This window comes from Herpailurus yagouaroundi, unplaced genomic scaffold (assembly GCF_014898765.1).
Source record: "Herpailurus yagouaroundi ecotype Mexico unplaced genomic scaffold, PumYag 77, whole genome shotgun sequence".
NCBI lineage: Eukaryota > Metazoa > Chordata > Mammalia > Carnivora > Felidae > Herpailurus > Herpailurus yagouaroundi.
Window position 1 is genome coordinate 98,238,208 of NW_024412388.1, and position 15,599 is coordinate 98,253,806.

Genomic DNA, 15,599 nt, shown 5'->3' on the forward strand with positions numbered 1-15,599 from the left:
CAGGGAGGGCCTCCTTGAGGAGGGCACTTGTGAGAAGGAGAGCAGTCAAGGATGACAGCAAGGCTTTGTCCCTTTTGACAAAGAACTCCCCTTGACTGTGCACTCCTAGAGACACCTGATACCTGGGCCCAACTGGAGAATAATGTAAGACACTCCCAACCCCTTCCTGAGCCTGTGGGCCCCATGCCCTCCTCTAGATGGAACCTTGCCCTAGCCCAAGATTTGTCTTGGTAATTTTACTCGCCCCACAATTAAATCCCAGAGTAGCAGAAGGAGGGTGTCTGGCTGGGGCAGAGCTGGACACCCTGGAGAGGCGGGACCCCCTCCAGCACACAGAACCCTGTGGCACCAAGGACCCAGCAACCCCAGACCAACACCCACCAGCTCCTGTGTTTGCAGGAACTCTGCAAGGCAGGGAGTGCTGTCACCATCCCCTCCACTTCGCAGACGGAGAGCTCAGGGTTCAAACTCCCATCTCAGAGCTCTGCCCAGGCTTACACAGCTGGTGGGAGACACAGCGGGACTCCCGACTCTTAGGAGAGTGCTCCTTACACTCGCTCCATCCTGGAGCACCTTCCAGCTCACTGAGGAAGCACCTCAGGGTGACCCTGGCTCCTCTAGACCTTACACCACAGCTTCCTGCAGCTGTCCATTTGTTTGTCAGTTCACGTTGACCAAGAACCTGCCGGAAGCACTGTGCTTTGTGGAGAGTAGAAAGTACCCCCGTCAGCACGCACACGGTCTAGTAGGGTGTCACCAGTCAAAATAAGGTGCCAGGATCCCCACCTCCCTCAGGGGCGTCTCTTGTCTCCCTAGCCCTCTAGTCCAGGGAGGGAGGGAGACACAGGAAACGGCCCTGCGACATGGTGTCGAGGGAGCGTGATGGTCCCCTCCTGCAGCAGGTCCCCAGTGCACCTGGCTGAAAGTCCTATCTCTGACCAAGGCACTGAGGTACGAGGGGGCCCCCAGTTCTCTTCATGTCCCATATAACCCTCCTCAGTTCATTCCTGCCCAAAGCTAGAGAAGCCTTTCCGACTCAGCAACAGCAATGAGAACTAACACTCCTGTGTGGCTACCATGTGCCAAGTCCTTCAAAGCCAAATGATCTCAGGAAGCCTTGCCACAGCCCTATGAGGTACGTGCTCTTATTATCCCCACTGCAAACAGGAGAAAAGGACTGTTTGGTGAAGTTAAGTAGCTTGCCCGAGGTCACATGCCTAGTGAGTGCTCTGGTGCCAGATTTACACAGATGTGCTGCTGCTCAAACACCCCCAGTGGCTCCCCTTGTTCCACTTCTGGAATCAAAGCCCATCTTCTTAGCTTGCATTAAGGACCCTCAGCAACAGGGTCTTGTCTTACTTCCTCACCTGATTATTTCTCCCTCTTCTTCTAGGCCACTCCCCCTGCTCCACAAGACTGGTGGGCCTCTTCTTGTCTCTGTGTGGACAAACCTATGCATCTTGCAGGGGTCCTCGTCCAAGGTCCAGCCCACAGAGAGCATGTCTCACCTCTGCCCCCCCCAACACACCCCTGCAGCACCTTCTGCCCCTGAGCCCCTCAGATGCATTACCAAGTCCCCCCTCTGCTGCCACTGTGCCCTCCCACTAGCATCTAGTGACTGGAGGCCCTTTGGGGCCAGGCTTTGCTTTACACCTACTCGAGCTTCAGAGGTGGCCAAGCATGAGAGGAGCTGCATGAATGCATGTAGAAACAGATGGTTGTATCTCAGCCAGGAGAGCCCCAGACGGAGTGGTCCTCAGTGTCAATGTTACAATCAAGGCAGGGCCTGAGAAAGAATCCTGTGGCCCCTCTGAAGGGAGCAGCTCCCCTACGATGTAAAGTGGCACTTTCGAGGGCTGTGTTGTTTGGGAGAGTCCAAGTGGATTTGTTTACGGCCTGGGGTGTGGGGCATCTCTCATGGTAAATGGAATCACTTGGGGCTCTATGCACTGGTCCCAAGGATGGCTCCTTCCTGGGGATCACCAACCCAGCAGGGTGCCCCTCTTCGGCAGGGGTGCCCTTTCTTGACAGGACTGTGGCAGCTGGGGAGCGTGCGGAGGGCTGAGTCTGCGGCATGCTGTGGGGGCCCCTAACCCCAACCCTGGTCCCTGCTCCCAACTGTGAACTTCCTTCTCCATCACTGGTAAAGGGAACGGGCCAAGATCCCCTCCCCCCCCCCATGACTTGCAGGAAGAGAGAACAGAGAGGCCAAGAAGCTAGTTCCAGGACCTTCTGCTGTGGGTGACTGAGCCTCATTGGGCCTGACCGCACATTGGCTGCTCTTGGCTCAACGGATCAAGGGAGATACTGTTCCCCTGCGCACACACACACACACACACACACTGCAGAGGACTGGCTTATCTGAGATATGAAAATAAATAGGTTACCTTTGAGTAAATAGAGGGATGGGGGCCAAGCAAACAGAGTCTGCACCTCCTGGCAGCCACCTCCCTCTCTGGAAAGCTGGGGCCCCAGCTTGGACCCTCGGGCCACCTTGCCAGATCCTGGTTCTGCCCCACCCCCTTTCTCTGGAGGCTTCAGCCCCAGATCCTATGCTCCCCGCCAGCCTTTTATCCTCATTAGTGATGCTTGAGACTTTGGCTTTAATAAAACCAGGGTGACCAGGGGCTGTGGAACAGCTCACACTTTATTGTTTTCATCTTCACTTGCTGTCAGGGGAGGCTGCCTTAGGGCCCCTGAATGGTAATGCGCTCCCCAGTGATGGAGAGGTCACTGCTGTCCAGAAATTGGCAGAGACCGACTTGGCTCTCTCGACTACTAACCTATGGGCCGATAGGGCGGATCCGGGCCCAGTAGCAGCTGGCTTTAAGTCCTGGTGTTTGGAGGGAGCAGACCTGCTGTCAGCATAGGGAGAGTCAGGGTGTGGGCTCCTGGAGAAGTCTGTCCTTAGGTGCAAACTGTCTGGGCAGTAAGATTCTCAAAGTCCCGTCCACTGCACACCATTGCTCTTGTCTGCAACAGCTCACTGAAGATTCCCTTCCCTTTGATGCACTCACATAGCCCCAGGCATAGAAGAGAATTCCTATCTGTGGGCTGCCCTGGGGAAAAGCACAAATCAGGAGACTCCGGCTTTAATTCTTCAGCCACTAACAAGCCACAAGAGCTTGGGCACGTCATTTCACATCTCTAGGCTTCAATCCGTAAGATGAGATGATCGTTCTAAATGTTCTAGCCTTCGGATCCCTCCCTGCCAGCCAGAAAAGACCAAGGATTCACACTGAAAGACCTAACATCAGTACCGCCAGTTGGGAGGGTCCAAAGGTGCCTGACTGTGTGCACTGCCGGCCTCAAGGAACCCAGCAACTTTGTTTTGAGATCCAAATGCTCTCATTCCTTCAGTCCCTGCTGCCCCCATGTGTTTTTGTTCTTCTCCAGGGCTACCCTCCTTCTCTTCCTCCCAAAGAGGCAATGAGTGGTGTCAATGCCTCCACGTCTGTCTTGGGAATCCAGACTGGGCAGAGTAAGAACCATGCTCCCCCATCTCTTAGAGAACACTTCTAGTCTCTTAATCATTAAGTGCCTTGTCTGAATCTCTCATCATCAGCAGAGAAGCATCCGCTACCCTTTCAGGAAAGCCACAGGAGACCTAAAAGGATCTCTGAAGCATGGGGCAGGAAGTGCTGTTAAGCTACCCTTGGGCAGGGGGGCCTGGAAGAGAGACAGGGTGGAAGCCAATCTGGCTCTGATGGGTAGAGAATAGCATCTAGTGAGCAATCCCTCTGCGAAGGTCTGAGGCTTGGAATTGGTGGGGGAATCAGGGACGGAGGAGGGGGAGAGCTGAGTCAGATGTGGAGGCGGGCACTTGGGGCTGGGCCATCTCTTCTGGGATCTGCCCCCAAAGTACCACAGACCTCCTCTTCCATAGCCCATGTCACCGCCATAACTTTCCTGTTGCTTGTGGGGATTATGTGACGAATCCTGTGTTCTCTTTAGATTGTGGGCTCTTTGGAGGCAGAAATGGTCTAGTCTTCCTCATCATCATACCTGCCATGTCTTACCCAGTGCCTGATACACAGTATGTGCTCAGTAAATACTGGCTGATGAGCACAAGGTTGAGAATATGGATTTGGAGTCAGGCAGCTCTGGGTCCAAACTCTGGCTCTGATGTTTATGAGCAGTGCGGTTTATTTAAGTCTTTCATTAAATTGAAAGTCTTTCAAAGTCTCAATTTCCTGATCTGTACAATGGGGCTAATAACAGTACCTTCCTCTTAGGGTTGTTGTTAATATTAAATGAACTAATTTGTGTAAAGTGCTTAGCATGGTGCCTGGCACAGAGTAGGCTCTCAGAAAATATTAGCTGCTATTATAATTATTACTTCTATAATTACAAATATGATAAAGACCTCACAGTCTTGCGGTAGGGACAGGGGAGAGAAATGTTGCTTTGATCAGTGTTTTAAGAGAGGTGTGGGCAAGATGTGGGGGAGCGGAGGAAGGAATAATAAACTGCCCAGGGTTATAGGTAGACTGCCCAGAGGGGGTGATATTCCACAGGGTCTGGCAAGTGAGCAAAAGGAGTTTGCTGCAGAGAAAAACAAGCGAGGACATTCCAGGCAGAGGGAGGCAGCGCGAGAGTGTCTGTGTGTTAGAGGGTGAGACGCAGGGTAGGGGTTGGAATAGCCCAGGGCAGGCTGGGAACAGGGCAGGGCCCTGCCCATCCGCCTCACGGCCCCCACTTAGGAGTCCGCCCTGGCTCCTGCCCCACTTAGTCTGCAGTGTCACCTTCCATCCAGACACCCACACCGGAGACCAATTTCGTGGGTGTCATTCGTTGGTTACCCACCTACTAAACGTTCACGGATATGCGATATGAACATACAGGGTCCCAGCCCTCCAGGAGTCTGTATTCTAGGAGAGGAGCCACAAAGAAACTAAGCAAGAGAGGCTCCGAGGGCGGTGAATGAAACTGTGACATGCTGGGGGCTGGGGGGGCACTTTAGACAGAGTGGCTGGAAAGGCCATCAGACCTGAAAGAGGGAGGGGGTGGCCAGCCACGAGGAAGAAGAGGAGACCGCGAGGCATGCCGTGGGTCTGGACACACTGGTTCGGGGCAGCTGAGCTGGAGAGCAGCGGGGACCAGGACGGGGCAGGGGAAGAGTTGGGGGGGAGCCAAGGGAGGCAGGGCGAGATCTCAGAGGCCTTGAAAGATGTTTGCATTTTATTCCCTGAGAAAAGCAGAGACCTCAGGAGGCTTTGGAGAAAGGAGCGCAGGGGGAGAGAGCAAGCCAGAGAGCAAGCTTCCACGCCCTCCTGCAGGATCCATACCCAGTTGTACACGCTGTTCTGCCTTCCAAGTGTCCCCAGACTCTGGGGCCTCTCTTCCCCTCCCCTCTGCACAACCTTCGCTCTGACCCACGCCACGTCTCGCCTGGACCTCCGAGCTTTCTGACCCCCACCTCCGCTTGCCTATCCTCTGATATCCCTCCTTGCTGTAAATGGGGGGCCATTCGCCTGCTCCGAATCCTCCAATGGTTCCCCATTTCAATCCATTCTGGAACTGGAAAACCTCTCCTTAATCCAGAAGCACAAATATATACAACAGATAAACAGTGGCTCGGAGCCTGGGCACACAGGGCTCCTACCTTCAGCCCCTCAGCCTACCTCCTTGAGCTTCTGGGAATCAGCCTGAAAATCATGCAGAATCGAGTAGCATTCAACTTTCTTCATGATTTGGCCCTTGCCTTTTTTTTTGTGCCAGCCATTCTGGTTCAGGTGCCGTAATATGGGCCATTCTGTCCCAAGCGCTTAAACATATTAAGCCATATAATCCTCATGTAAGCCTACAAGATAGTCACCATTATTGTCCCCATTATCTACACAGGGAGACTGAAGCACAGAAAGGCTATGCAACTGGCCCAAGGACACACAGCCAGTAAACGGCAGAGCTGAGGTCTGAACCCAGGCAGCCGGGCTCTAGAGCCCACAGTTTTAGCCACCCCACCATCCTGCCTCCCCATGACTCCCTACTTCCCCAAACCCTCCAGATGCTTTTGCACCTCCATGCTTTGGCCCGGTTCTTTCCACTGCCTGTAACAATCTGTCCCTACCTCTGATGGTCCTGGATGACACTTGTCTTTCCTGGCCAGCTGTCCTGTTCCCTCCTCTTGCATTGCTTCCCCCTCACTCCCCTGGTCTGGCTTGGGGGTCCCCATCGCCCCTGGGTCTAGAGGCCTGGGATCAAGTGTTACAAATGCCTTGAAGCAGAGGCAAGGCGTTTCTGAGACATAGTCAGCAGGTTCTAGTGACCGGCTGCAGGGGAGGAGAGAAGAGACTGACACCGTGCCCGCCCAGCACCCCAGGGCTGACTCCACTCTCTGCTGGAAGCCAAGGGGGTGGGGCGCTTCTTCCTGGTGCTGCCAGGATTGCCGCTGTGAGCGCTGGGCCTGGCCCCTCCTCAGGCCTGGGCTCCAGGGCTTTGGGGAGAATGCTGGGGGTGGCCGAGGTGGAAGGGCGGATGTGAGGGCTGGGATGCACCGGCTCCCTGTGGGGCAGGGTCCATTTGTTCTGGGTTCCATCCCTGCCTTCTTTTTCTCTCAAGTGCTTTCTGCTCCAAGGCCTTTGCAGCAATATGAATAAATGACCTGGCAGGATAGAGGTGCCTTAAATGAACTCCACGGACTCCAGCTGCAGCCTGTGGCATAGACCCTGAGAGCCAGGGATGGCCCCCGGGAGGAGGGAGACTCTCCAGCTTGCGTGGGGCACGTGGGAGGAAGTAGGTGAGATCCGTGGGCTGGGCTGGGTCTCTGGGACCTTTGAGAGATTAAAGTACATCAGCAGGAGGCAAATGTTACTGTATCTGCGCATCTTCAGGGAAACAGATGGTTTTATTTAGCAAACTTTTTCTCAGCCTCTCCTTCGTGAACCTGCCCTTGAAAAGAGGTTTAGTGCTTCACATGCACCATTACTTTTGGGCAAATATCCGTGAGTCAGAATCACACTGGGAGGTACAGATCTCTTCCTAATGACTTTTTAAAAGGTGGGCGGAGAGGGAGAGGGGCTGCGAGGGGGTGGAAGGAGCTTGAGGAGAGCAGAATTTGGGGAAGTTCTAGAAGAGAGGGAGGCAATGCCTGGTCAAGCTGGAAAGTCTGCTCCATGGGTCCTTGTCTACGGGAGGCCAGGGCCCCTGCTCTGGTCCTTCCACTGGCACTTCATTAATGAGACAGAGGAATAAATGGCATATTAATGAAGTTAACGATGAGAATCTGTCTTCATTTCTTGCCTCCAGTTGTCCTGCTGTGTGGCTGTCAAACAGCTGTCAGTTTCCCCCGGGAAGGGTGGGCATCTCAGCAGTGAGTGATCTGATCTCTGCCCCGGGCAGGGCAGTGGCAACAGGGGCTCTCAGCAGGAAGGGAGATGCCCTGGTCCCAGGGGGTTAGTCTCCTGGGGCAGCTGAGGGGCATGTCTGTAAATAGGTCCTCCGGGGGATGCCAAAACCGGCAGGGCTTTGGTCGCAGCCAAGGACACATACTTGAAGAGCCAGTGACAGGGGCTTTATCTTCCTCATTGACCGGAGGGTGGAGGGCTTCACCCACCTCCTCCTGCTCCAACACGCAGGAATCTGTTGGTCTTACCAGGGTGTGGCTGTTCTGTTTGCAGCCTTCCCTGCGGTTGGCCATCCGGCTCTGGACCACCCACTTCCTTCCATTCTCCCACTCCTCTGGCTTCTCCCTCCCAGTAGCAGCAGGATCCTCCCATCCCTGCCTCTAAACAGTGCACTTCTAAACACACACACACTCTCTCTCTGATCAACCGTAATGTTAATGCCCATTTCTATTCTCAGGACTCCCAAATGTATGGCCCCTCATGGACCTCTCTTCTAGACTCCAGACTCATACATCCCACCTGACATCTCCATGTGGATGTCTCACAGAAATCTAAAATCTCTCAGATGCTCAAAGGTGGACTTTGATCTGCTATTTACATCCTCTTCTGTTTCTGCCTAACTGGGCAAATGGCGCCTCCATCCACCCGGCTGCTCAAACCAGAAACGAGGCAATATTGTCGATGCTTGCCTTCCTCTCTCCTGTACGAGTAGCTCACCACCAAGCCCTGCCAATGCCACCTCCAAATTCAGTCTCAAGCCTGCCCCTTCTCTCCGTCTCCAAGGGCAAAACGAGCTCTCATCTGCCTAATCACAGCCACCTCCTAACGGATCTCTCTGCTTCCCTGTGTTCACCTGCCCCACTTTCCACATGGCGGCGAGTGCTCTTTCAAAATTATAAGGTGAAGCACGTCACTCCTTTGTTTCAAACCCTCCAATGGCTCCCCCTTGCACTAGGAAAAGAATCCAGAACACTTGCCAAGACCCATAGGGCCCTACCTGATTAGAGTTCAAGCCTTCCTCCTCACCCTCCCAGAAGAGCTGAACTATTCCAGGGTCTCCCTGCTCCCAGGACTGCGTATTCTGCTCTCTCCATTTGACCATTCTTTCCCCCAAGTCTTCACATGGCATCCCTCAGGCCTCTTCCTCCAAAGCCACACCCCGCTCTGGACTGTGTGTTCCCGAAGGACAGGGAGGGGATCTGTTTTACCAAGAGTGGGACCGGAGTGAGGCAAACCAGGTGCCCAGGGTAGAAAAGTGAAGGAGGTTCATGCATGCCTCCAAGAACGTGGGCCTCCTTAAATTTTGCCCCCTAGGTACCTTGTTTCCCGTACCCTGGTCTTGGCTCCATATTTTACTCACCGCTATATTCCCAGGACTGAGCACAGTGCCTGGTATGTAACACACTCACCAAATATTTGTTGAATGAATGAACAACCTAGCTGTGTGGGATGCACCTGGTTAGGAAGGTGGTGAAAAGGGCTGGTGTGAGGAGTGGACCCTTTGTTAACTTCAGCCTCTGGTCTGTCCAGGAGTATCCCTGCGGGTGACAAGACGGCTCCAGGGTTGAGCCTCAGCGTGTGGTCTGAGGAACCACGGGAATCTCCTGTGTTGGACCTCCCTTGGGGGAAGTGGAGGCTTGATTCTTGAGCTGTGCCCAAGACCTACTGAGAGAACCTCCGAAGTTGGGGCATGGATGTGTGAGTGGCTGAGAAGCTTCCCAGGTGATTATTACGTATCCTCAGTTTGCAACATAAGGCAATTGAGGGGATTCTGAGGCTGCCCTGGATCAAACCCTAGTAGAATCGCAGTGGCGTGGAACATAACCAGCGTCTTTCAATATCAATGCCGCCAAACTGAAGTTAGGATGATGAAAGGGCTCTCTTTTGTTGGGTGCAAACAAGGGTTCTGATGGATCAAAGCCATGCCAGATCCTCCTGGGGTGGCGTGCTCACTCTCCCTCTTTACCTTTTCTCTACGCACCATAGGTACACTGGATAGCTAAATTTTAACAAGAAGATGCTTCCCCCCAAACTTAGAGAGTTTAGGAAACCTGGATAGGGTTTTAAAAATGTCTGACACTATTCTGTAAATACTCCAATTGTAGTAGTTTTCCAAGTGTGTTTCCCTGGCCAACAGCATCAACACCATTAGGAACTTGCCAGAGATGGAAAATTATCGGGCCCCACCCTCACCAGGGTGAGAACCATTGCCTTTTCCATTTACAAGAACCAGTTGAGAATGCACACTCTGGCCAGGATTTTGAAGTTGCTTCGACTTCCTTTAACCTACTTATTTTGGTGATCAAAACCAAAGTCAAGAGAGAAGGAGACTAAGAGATATGGAGCCCCTGGATACTTAACATACATCTACTTCATCTCATTCATACCACATTCCTCGGAGAAGCCCATAATCATTGCCATCTTGAGGTTCAGAGAAGTTAAGTAACTTGCCTAAGCTCTCGGAGTGATTGACCAAGTCTGGATTTTAGACTCCTGTCTGTCGACTCTAACGACCTTGCTCTTCTCCACCACGTCACTGAGCCTCCTCTGGAACTGTGTGTGCACCACTAACTCCCTTCCACCCTACCTTCTGCCCCGGGCTGTTAAGGACCAGGTGGGCTAAGGACCTATCTGAGCCTTGAACGTGAAACTTCCAGTTGTTCTGGTACCTCCTTCTGCTGCTTCCTCTAGAAAGGAGACAAGTGGGTGGTGTCAGCCAACATTACAGATTGTGAGGGGATCCATCTCATGAGCACTTAAACCAGCCAGTTCTGCCCCCCTGCCCTCAGCCTGCCATTCCTCACAAAATGCACCTGTACGTCAACGTCTCATGAGGTACTCAGTTGCCCCCGCGGACACTGTCTCATGTCCGGGAGAAGGTTGGGAGAGGAGGAAGCTGGGCCAATGGCAGGCAGAACCCCTGGGCCGGAAGTTCTGGTCTCCATGCAAGGACCCTACACTCTCTCTGCACAGATCTTCCCACCTGAGCTTCTCCAGGGTGCAGACACCAAGACTGGTGGAAGGGGTGGGGGTGGGGGGAAACCTTTATATGAAGAAGTTTGTCTCCTGCAGAATGGGAGGTATTTTCTTCACTTTCATTTTCTTGCTTCCTTAGGTTTTGGGGCGGGGGTCGGGGGTGGTTTGCAGTCCCTGTGGGCTTCATGGGAGAGTTGCAGGTGTCCTATGTGGGGATTCATCCCCTTGATGAGGAATCTTTGCAGATGTAAGGAAGACAACCCCAATCACATGTCTCTAGGCAGCAAGAGAAACCACAAGTGATTGGTCAACTCATCCAGTCCTAGCTTCTAAACAGGACGACACTAAACTGAACAATGGAGCCCTCTTTTGAAAATATCACTCATACTTTTCCCAGTGGTCCACCATCCTGGAACTCAGGAAATTCTCCTGATGTCCAATCCATGTATGCCCTTCCTTCCCAGTTCCCACCTACTATTTCACCATGATGCAGACATTACACCTTCAAAGTCTGGAAGATTATCTCAATTTTCACTGAATTCTCTTCTCCAAAGCCAAGAAATTCAGTTTCCTCGGTCTTCTAAAGCTTCCAGGCATTTTAATGCTCCTCATGGAGACCCACAATAATCAACAAAGAACTCTCAACTGGGGGTCTGGTGGGAAGCTAGGGTCTTGGCTCTTCATCCAACGAGAGGGGAGGGAATCACTAGTCTGTTTCAAGAGAATTCGTATAAACAGCCCTGGTGGGGGTGGGGGAGTGGGGGAATACATGGGGTTTGGGGCAGAACCTTGGGTTCAAGTCCCCGCTCTTCTGTTTTCCAGCTGCATGACTGTGAAAGTCATCGAACTTCTCTGACCTTGTCTGACCGTGAGCATCAGCCATCCTCAGGGTGAGTTCCTACAGGGCAGCTGCTCTGAGTCCCTGAGTTGAAGGCGTATGAGGAGACCACACAGTAGAACTACCAGCTGCTAGTAGAAAAACCACGACGCACATGAGGTAAGCATGCAGTCTGTAAACCTCACTTCCCAGCCCTGCAGCCTCTGGGCAGGCTGACCAAAACCCACCTGGTGGCCTGAAGGGCTAGGTGTGCCCCCTGAATGTCTGGGTCAGCAAGAGGAGAAGGAGGGCCGCCATGTCCCAGGGTGGAGGGCGACAGCGAGGGCTTCTTTTAGCCTGCCTTTTAGAGACCAGCTCCTGGCTCCAGGGCCCACAGAAAGCTGTGCTGGTTTGTAGGTGGCCTTTATCCTGTATCCCAACCTGGGCTTCCCCACCCATAAGCACCTTCAACAAGCAGGGTTGGGGAAGACATCTCGTAGGTCTTCTCAGGCTGCAGGTTCCAGCTTGGGTATCCCCAGCACTAGGATGAACTTAGAGCCAGGAAGCTTGGGTTCAAATCCCAACCCTGATGCTAACCAGCAGAATGATCGACGGTGAGTCACTGTGGCTCCCTGAGCTGCGGTTTCCTCAGCTGTAAAATGAAAGCATTGTACCGGGTGACTTTGCCTTCTCATCATAAAACGGGATTAACTGTGCGGCTGAATGCCTGTATGCACTTTACCCGCTGCAGGCTGACTCTTCAAGCATTTCCGCACACTTTCAAACCCCTTTCTGCTTTGTCCTGCCGTGGAGCTGTCTCTGGCAGCTGACTGGGGTTGGCTTCTGACATCTTCAAGCTGCATTCTGACAATGCATCACTGGAAGGAGAATCAGGTAGCAGGGAGGAGGCCGAGGGACAAGGGAGCACGTCTCTGAGGCCCCTAAAGATGCCCACGGAGCTCTGCGCCGGTGGTTGTTCTGAACCAGGCCCCAGGCCTCTCTTCCCCCTCTGCTCACCCAGGAGTACAATGATGAAACACCAAATTAGCTCCATTATTGTAACTCCACAAATTATAGGCCGCTTGTTCCACCAGAGCCAGCTAATGTCTCCCACCCATGAGCAGGTGACACTAATGGGTGTTTCCTCCCTTCTAGGCACCAAGTGCGGAGTGGGCAAAAACAGGATGAGGCTTGGGCTGGGAGGCAACTTGGAGAGTGGGGGTCCGGGGAGCCCAGGCTTCCACCTGCTCGTGTAACAGAGCCACGGCTAGTGGGGGCCTCGGCTCCACTGCAGAAGGAATCCAGCAGCCAATGCTTCCTTCTTACCCTTCCTCCCTACCCGACTCCCATCTGCCTTTCCTCTTACACCACACAGAGCATCTCCTGTCCTGTCGGCGGAAGCCACTCTTCCTCAAGGGGGGAGGCCCCAAACGAGAGTGGAAACAGTGTGTTCCCAGGCAGACCCAGGCCCCTGACCTCCAGGCCAGGCAACGGGAACTGACAGAACCCATGTTCACTGACGTCCACATGGCCCCTGGCTCTGCAGAGCGCCCAGCCACTCCCTTAGCCCCGTGCCTTCTTCAAGACTAGGGTGGGAGCTGGGTCTCTTTAAAGGATTCCCGACCAAGCACCTTCTGCAGTGAGTAGCTTCAGAGTAAAGCCCTCTCTGTGGTAATCAGTGTAAGAGCTCAGGAGGCCTTAGATATTACAAAGATCTCTTCTCATTTTACAGATCAGGGAAACAAGGCTTTGAAAGGCTGTGTGGCCCAGGTGACACTAGAGGGAGTTCCCCAATTCCTAGACCACTTTGGAACCCCTTTCTCTCACTTTCCAATTTCACCCCACGTGCATAAATTGAGTACCTACTAGATGCCGGTTAAGGGCTAAAGGTTACGAGCTACAAGGGACATACAAACAAACGAGACCAATGGGTGGCAGGAAGAAAGTCGAAATCCCCAGATGCCAGGGACTGCCTACCTCTACCACAGTTAAGGATGATTACAAGGAAAAACAGTCAACCCACTACCCATAGCCAGCATTCACTGAGAGCTTGCCATGCTCTGGGCACTGGCTAAGCCCTCTGTGTGTTTATGGAATAGGAATTATTCTTACCCACATTTTACAGGTGAGGAAGCAAGCACAGAGAGAGTCACAGAGATATAAACCAGAGATATCAACTAAAGAGCAGGTGCATGTGGCTTGAACCCACACACCCTCTTAATCACCAAGTCAAACCAGCTTGATTTTCCGAAAGGTCGCCGCCATAGGGATCAAATTCGTCACACTCATTACCCAATGTTTGGGATTCCCCCAAATGCTTCTGGATTCCTGATTAAGTAGTGAGTGACAGAGCTTTACATATATTATCTCAGTTACTCTTTTCTTTTTTTTTCTTAATGTGTATTTATTTTTGAAAGAGAGAGAGGGAGAGAGAGCGAGCGCAAGCAGGGGACGGGCAGAGAGACAGGGAGACAGAGAATCCCAAGCAGACTCTGAGCTGTCAGTGCAGAGCCCTATGCAGGGCTCAAATCCATGAACCAAACCATGAGATCATGACCTGAGCCAAAATCAAGAGTCGGACGCTCGACTGAGCCACCCAGGCGCCCCCAGTTAATCATTGTCATCAATCTTTTAAAGAGCATCTCATTTGTCAAAACAAATTTAGTCAAAACTAGGTCTTATGATTACCCCCACTTTGCAGATGAAGAAACTGAGGCCTACAGGGCTACAGTTTTGGAATTCGAAGGCCACGCTTTGAACAGCCCCCATGATGTTCATTATTCTTTCCTGTGCTAGGGCCAGGGATAGCTTTGCTTTCCCCCAAGCACCTGGTCTGTTTTCATGGACACAGAATTCTGGGACTATGTTTCCCTCTTTGCATTAGCTGCTAGAACACTCCAGGTCAAATGTGTGCCTACTCTGGACGGTGGACAGCAGGACCTGCTGTGCTGTGTAGAGGCTTCTCTGAACTTCATTTGACTGTCCTTCATGGATCCTTTTGCTATATTTGTATGATGTTTTAAACTTAGTTTTAATCACGGTATAGGTCTTACGAGCTAGCTAAATCCGTTTGGGAGCAACACAAAGTAACAGACAAAAATAAATGAAAGTTTCTGCTACTCAGGGTGCAAACTTCAGACAGTTCACTTTGTCTCTCTTAGCTTAATTTGCTTTATCTGCAGACTTAGGATAATGCCCCTACCAAGACTTGCTGAGGATTAAATGAGACAATGTGTGCAAAAAGCTCTTTAAATCCAATAGTGCCATATAAAGGCAAGCAAGACCTGTCGGTAACATTATTATTAATGACAAGACGGGCCCGTGGCCCGGGGCACTTGCACTATGTATGGTCTGGACCCAGGGACTGGTGAAGAGGGTCTAGCTGGATGGCACCCAGTCCAACATGGTGGAAGACTCCCACAGCCATCCTGCTTTCTCAGAGCGGCCTGATGCTTCCTGGGTAGGGGAATGGACCTATACCAGACCTCACACCTGCCACATCTGGAGGCAAGCCTTAGTAGAAGCTGTCCCTGCTGCACTGCCCACGGAGGAGCTGACTGGGGTCCCCCATGGGAAGGTCAGCAGTTCACTGTGAGGTTCTAAGTCTCCCCAGAACCCTCCAGGGATGTGTCAGCCTCGTGACCAGCAGCCCCTCCTCCTGCTCACACCTCAGGGTGCTCAGGGTTGGCTAATAATAGATAAGGAGTGGCCGTGGTCGGTGGTGAGAAGGCAGGCCTGGGGCCCACCAGACCAGTGAGTCTGGCTTGACTACTCCACCTCTGAGCCTCGGACCTACACTTCTAACCATCCCCTTCCTCTTCTTCTCCACACACATCCTTCCCTTCCTTCCAGCATTCTTCCAGAATCACTTAACCCCAGAACTTCCAGGCCTCGTCTAGTCAATGCATCAGCACTGTCTGAGTCTCTGCCGCATCCATGTGATTTTTTCTCAGCAACAGGAGGACTTTGGAGATCATCAAAATAGTAATGGCGGTTATCTCAGGACAATGGGCTTACGGTGAACAGTATTTCTGTTTTGCGCGGCTTTCTGTATTTTCCAAAATATCTAAAACACAACTGTAATGATTTGCCTTGAGGCAAGGAAGGATGAAATATATTACAGCCATACGCCTTTTAAAGAAAAGGATCTGTTTTGGTTTTCTGTTCTAAAACCATGTGTGGGTGGCTCAGTCGGTTGAGCATCCGACTCTGGATTTTCGCTCAGGTCATGATCTCACAGTTCATGGGATCGAGCCCCACGTTGGGCTCTGCGCTGACAGCTCAGAGCCTGCTTGGGATGCTCTGTCTTCCTCTCTCTCTGCCCCTCCCCTGCTCATGTTCTCTCTATCTCTCTCTCAAAATAAATAAACGTTGTTTTAGAAATTAAAAAAAAAAAAGAGTAAAAAACGTGAGTCCAGAAATTTCCTCAGTTTGCCTCATCTATAAAATAGAAATACTGA

At 52.2% G+C, this 15,599-nt stretch overlaps 1 protein-coding gene and 1 long non-coding RNA gene across 12 annotated transcripts in view; one reads left to right on the forward strand and one right to left on the reverse strand.

Annotated features, from left to right (window-relative positions):
• LOC121027727 (uncharacterized) overlaps nucleotides 1-15,316 on the forward strand; it is a 108,645-nt gene extending 93,329 nt beyond the window's left edge. The window contains exons 1-3 of one of the 2 annotated variants that reach the window (XR_005788895.1): nucleotides 8,854-9,068; nucleotides 11,145-11,319; nucleotides 14,992-15,316. This is a non-coding gene — a long non-coding RNA (uncharacterized LOC121027727). Of the gene's footprint in view, nucleotides 1-8,853; nucleotides 9,069-11,144; nucleotides 11,320-14,991 lie in introns of those variants that run through there. The other variant, XR_005788894.1, reaches the window with a different exon arrangement.
• SYT6 (synaptotagmin 6) overlaps nucleotides 1-15,599 on the reverse strand; it is a 61,814-nt gene that overhangs the window by 16,897 nt on the left and 29,318 nt on the right. The window lies entirely within an intron of this gene.